Below are 6000 nucleotides of genomic sequence, written 5' to 3' on the forward strand. Positions count from 1 at the left end.
CTGAAACTTTGATAAAATGAATATTAAAAATATTTTAAGAAATTTGGCAATGATAGGAAAGAAGGAGTTAAGATACCAGAATGAGAGGAAGGCATTTAACTTTAAGGTGAAAATTTCTTTCTTCTTTCTTTCTTTCTTTCTTTCTTTCTTTCTTTCTTTCTTTCTTTCTTTCTTTTTTTAAGATTTTATTTATTGGGATGCCTGGGTGGCTCAGCGGCTTAGTGCCTACCTTTGGCCCAGGGCACAATCCTGGAGTCCCAGGATCGAGTCCTGCATCAGGCTCCCTGCAGTGAGTCTGATGCAGCACTTGATTCTAGGACCCTAGGATCATGTCCTGAGCCAAAGGCAGATGCTTAACCACTGAGCTACAGAGGCATCCCTAAGGTGAAAATTTCCATTGACCATGAAATAACCTAAATGTGCAGGTATGATTCTAAGAGATATTGTCAACAACTTCTAATATTTAGATGCATCTCATCTACAATAGTGCCCATGAATATAAATTCCTATGTGTTTCACAAATTCAATCCTCAGGAAAGAAATTAGATTTGTCTGATGTTTTCCCTCTGAGAACTCACCAGTTCTTATTTTGGTGACCCTCAGGTCAACACTGGCCAGTAAAGATTGTTGTTATAATTAATGTGATGCTTGAACAGAACAATAGCACTCTGTCTTGAGATATTTCTAAGAGACTTTCAGACAACTTTCTGGCAGCTGCAACATGGAAAGCCAGAAATCAATAGGCAATAAATAAAATGGTTTCAGTTATGGCAAAATAGACACCAGCCATCCAGAAATCACGGTAGATGAAAAATGTGTTTTCCTTGGACCACTGTTCAATTTTCAATTTCATTACCTCAAATTAATAAGCATTTTGTTAAGACAAGAGCCAAAGGATTTAGTATTCAAATATCAACTTTTACCACTTAGTAACTGACTAAGTTTGGACAGATTATTGAATATCATTCATCTATAAAGTTATATACCAACATCTATCTCATGTAGCTGAGGTGAAGATTAGGTGAAATTATATAAGGCCTTGATTATCATTTTGTATTAGCTTAGAAGACAACTAAAAAATGTCAGTTCCCTTCCAATCAATAAGAGATTTGAGCCCAGATGTCAGTGCAAGAATTAGGATGATAGACCTGCATGAGAATATGATTGGAACATGCATGGTTATAATGCCGTTGAAGCTGAAACACCTTTTATACTCCTGGATTTGTTTCAATAAAACAGCCTCACAATAGATTCCTTAACAAAACCGCCAGAGTTATCTTATTCATGCCTGTTCTGGCTTGCCTTTAGAAGAGAATGTTCAATCAAGATCATTTCCGCCCACCAGGAGTCAAAAAGTTTCCTCATCCAACTGTTCTCCAATAACAACAGGACACCGCTATCCACAGGCACAGTTATACTGAAAATCTGCTTAGAGACCCTCCATAGTTTCTACTTACTCTGTCCTCATCATAACCAGGTGATACATTTGTTCACTCATCGTTTGTCTCCCCACTGCCCACCCCTCCAAAGACAAGCTTATGTAAGCAAGGATATTATGGTGCTCCTTGCTGTACCCCAGTGTCCACCAAAGGATATATGGGTAGAATAAAGGAAGGAATGAGCAATTGTATAAAGTTCACAGAACACTACAAAGAAACCAAATCGACATTTCTCAAAAAAAAAAAGCATGCAAATGACTGACAGATATATCAAAAAGTACTCAACATCATTCATCATCAGGAAAATGCAAATCAAAACCACAGTGAGATGTCACCTCACATCTGTTAGGATCACTATTTTTATTATTTTTAAAAAAGATTTTATTTATTTATTTGAGAGAGAGAAAGAGAACAAGTGGTGCAGAGGGGCAGAGGAGAAAGAGAGAGAGAGTGAAAAAAGCAGACTCCCCACTGAGCAGGAAGTCTTACTCAAGGGCTTGATTTGAGGACCCTGAGATCATGATCTGAACCAAAGGCAGACACTTAACTGACTGAGCCACCCAGGCACCCCTAGGATGACTATAATAAAAAAAAGTGTTGGCAAGGATAAGGAAAATAGAAAACTCTGGTGTGCTATAGGTGGGAAGGTAAATTGTTCCAGCCATTATGGAGGGCAGTATTGAGATTCCTCAAAAAATTAAAAATAGAAATACCATACAATCCAGGGATCCCACTTCTGGGTTATATATTCAGAAGAATTAAAGTAGGATCACAGTTTATTGCAGTAACATTCACAATAAGTAGCCAAGGCAGGGAAGTAACTTAAATGCCCATTGACTAATGAGTGAAGAAAGAAAATGTGTTATGTACACATAAGGGAATGTTATTCAGCCTTTAAAAAGAAGGAAATCTTGCCATTTGCAATAGCATGGATGAACTTGGAAGATATTACGCTAAGTATAATAAGCCAGATACAGAAGGACAAATACTATATGATACCACTTATGTGAGGAATCTAAAATAGTAATCTCATGGAAGCAGATAACAAAACAGTAGTTACCATAGGCTGAGAGAGAAAGAGACAGGGAGGAGTAATCAAAAGATACAAAGTTTCAGTTATGCAAGATGAGTTAATCCTGCAGATCTTCTGCACTATGCCAATAGTTAATAATGGTTATACTATATGCTTAAAATTTTGCTAAGAAGATAGATTTTATGTGAAGTGGTCTTATCACAAAATAATAACAACAACAACAATAATAAAGGTACAGGGAAACTTTGAGAGGTGATGGAATTGTTTATGTCATAGATTGTTATGATGAGTTTAAGAATATATACTTATCTCCAAACTCATCAAGTCCTAACATTAAATATGTAGAGGTTTTTTGCATGTCATACCAAAAATAAAAAACATAGAACACATATAATGTCCTCTTATTGGAGAAGTCAAGAAAGGAAAGCAGAGAGGACCAATGAATTGCCTGAAGCCTACACCCAAACCACTTGACTCCTATTGGGCCCTTGCAAAGCCCTAGACTCTTCTACTGGTCCAGCCTTGAACAGTGCACAGACGTCAGCATCTCCCTGCAAAGCCACAGGATGGGATGGATGTGGGCCGCTATGTGGATGCTGCCTTTAGGCTGAAGACAATGCCATGGCTACTTTGGAGAGCTTGTGCTACTTCTGGTGATTGCTCCCACCAGGAATGTGCTGGAAGCTGTGGGGGTGGGGGTGGTCCCCTGCCAGAAAGAGGAAGGCCAAAGGCTCAGGATGAAGTGCGGAGAGACTGAATTTCCAAAGGCATAACAGGGGCCTTCTGGCCCCCACCCCCACCCTACCATGAAGTATTGCAATTGGCCCTGTCAGCTTGGTATTTGAAAAAAATGGGTTGGGCTATGGGGCCAGATAAATCACAGCGATTTGAAATGTCGCTTTGTTCTCCTATCGTGCTTGAATTTCTTCCATGTTACAATAGATCTTCTCTCCTTGCCCAAGCCAAATTGAATCCCTCTTTTTCTGTTGTTGGAGGAGCTCAGGGTAAGGTTGCCGGTGCACTAATATTGGGACCTTTCCCAAAAGCCTGTCTCTCCACCCCTCCCGGCAGTCTCCCTGCATCTCTTGCCAATCACAAGGAAAGACTTCTGGGTTGTTACCAGTTTGCAAAACATCTGCTTTTGCTATTTGGCATAGTGTGGGGTTGGGGTGACAGGGGATTTGATTGGCCTCACAGGACTTATTATATTTGATACATTGTGTGTCAGACTCGGGACCCCTCCCCTAACTTGTTCCCATGCTCTGCATTCAACCTTGTGACTGGCTTGTTATCAGCTTTGTTTTTCCAAGGCCCAGAGTTCTAGGGTTAACGGTCCTTTTTCTGCCAGTACCTCTTGGTTCCTTCTTCTTGTACTCTCTTCTTAATAAATATGAGAAGCTGCTGGCTTTTTTGTTCTTGGTCATCTTCTGGGGTTTCAGAGGAAGGAGTTGTCCATAAAAGAGACTCCTGATTTACAGATCATCTCCTTATACTCAGTCAGGGCCAACATTCCTCAGCTCTGTGTCCACATGTGTGCTTAGCTGGCCAAAGGTCCATCCAGACAGCAGGGGTGGCGGCTCCAGGATCCAGTAAAATCAGCAGTCCTGTGGCCTGGAATGCCCTCTTGCTTTCCCTCTGCCCATCTGCATCTTTCCCAAACTTCTCTTCCCGACTCAATCCTCACCTCATATGGGAAGCCTTTCCTGACCCTCACCCTTCTCACCTTCGCTGCCATCGCATTTAATCACTGTGCACATCACTCATGTAGCTCCTGCCTGGTTGCCTCCCACGTCGATGGCTGATCCTTTCCATGGGACAGAGAAAGGGCCAACCAGAGCTTCAGAATTAGTCATACCTGGTGATGGATCTCCTTTATACCTTGTCTGAGTTTGCAAAGGCTGCCACAACAAAGCAGCACAGGCTGGCTGGTTTAAACAACAGAAACTGTTTCCTCACAGGAAATTTGAGTTATCAAATTGTCCACAGCCGTTTCCTCTGAGGTCTATCCCCTTGGCTTGTGGATGGCAACCTTTCTCCTGTGTCTTCCCTTTTTTTGTGTTTGTATCTAAATGTCCTCTTCTTAGAAGAACACAAATCATATTGAATCAGAGCCCACTGTCAGGACCTCATTTAGTCTTAGTTATCTCTTTAAGACTCAGTCCCCAAATACAGTCCTATCTGAGGTATTGAAGTATCTGAGTTATCTGAAGGTATTACGTCTTCAGCATATGGGTCTTGGGGGACACGATTCAGCCTATAGGATAGCCTTTGATTAGAGCAGGTGTTTATAACCTAAAGTTAATGTTACTTCATCTGTAAAATGAGTTAATAATCCCTCCTAGGACTGCAAAGATGAAACAAAATCATCTATGTCAAGAACCTGACATAAAATAAATTTTCAAGAAACCTGTTCTTTTCCCACTGTCCCCATTCCATTGTGACCTCCTTCCTTTTCAGGGCATGGGCTGTGCTTCCTCATGTCAATCAATAGATATTGTTTCCCGCATTTTAATTCAGGCAGATTGAGTACCTTATTGACTCCTGGGTGCCTCTTTCTGCTCTAGTTAACCGTAATCTCTCCAAAGGAAACAATCGACAGGGTAGCACAATGCAAGAAAGACAAGAGGCACAGTGACTATGGGTGCCAACACTGGAGTCAGCCTTTGGGCAAGTTACTAAAGCTTCGTCTGCCTCAGTTCTCCTCCACGAAAGAAGGCTGGGTAATGTATATTAGCGAGATTGTTGCATGGATCAAGTGAGGAACTCTGTGCAATGGCCAACACATTGTGAGTCCTCTTTGATAATCATTGCTACCGTATTTGTTGTTGGGACATGTTTAGCATTGTCCATAAGAATCTGAGCTAGTCAGTTTGCCCTATTCAATGTGTAAATGTGTTCTAAAACTTAATCAAACAAAACAGAGAAACTGGATACTATTTCATCCTATAGACTGTGTGCCTAAACATAGCCTGCCTTGGGTGAAATTGGCAAGTATCTGCTTGTCATATAAAGCCCCAGTATGCTGCTGCTTCCATGGCCAAACATAGCCAAATAGCCCTACCCTCAACTTCTCCTTTGGGTTGAAGTCACCACAGCCTTTGCTAAATTTTAGTAGCTGGCCTAGAACAGGAGGTAATCTGCCAAGCATCAATTCAGCCCTGGCTGAGAGAAGGGCCTGAACAGTGGCATTAAGAATAGGTGGGGGGGGGGCACCTAGATGGTTCAGTGGTTGAGTGTCTGCCTTTGGCTCAGGTTGTGATCCTGAGGGTCCTGGGATTGAGTCCCACATTAGGTTCCCCTCAGGGAGCCTGCTTCTTCCTCTGCCTATGTCTCGGTCTCTCATGAAGAATTAAATAAAATGTTAAAAAAAAAAAAAAGAATAGGTTTCTGAGGGGAGAGTTAGAGTGTACCTACAGTTAGGGAGTCCCCAAGACCACTCTCACTTTTGACACAAATTGAAAGTTCTGGGGTCTCCAAGACTACCATTGGTTCACTAGGGGGACTCACAGAACTCACTGCATGTGTACT

The sequence above is a fragment of the Nyctereutes procyonoides genome, unplaced genomic scaffold, assembly GCF_905146905.1.
Source record: "Nyctereutes procyonoides isolate TBG_1078 unplaced genomic scaffold, NYPRO_anot_genome, whole genome shotgun sequence".
Lineage (NCBI taxonomy): Eukaryota > Metazoa > Chordata > Mammalia > Carnivora > Canidae > Nyctereutes > Nyctereutes procyonoides.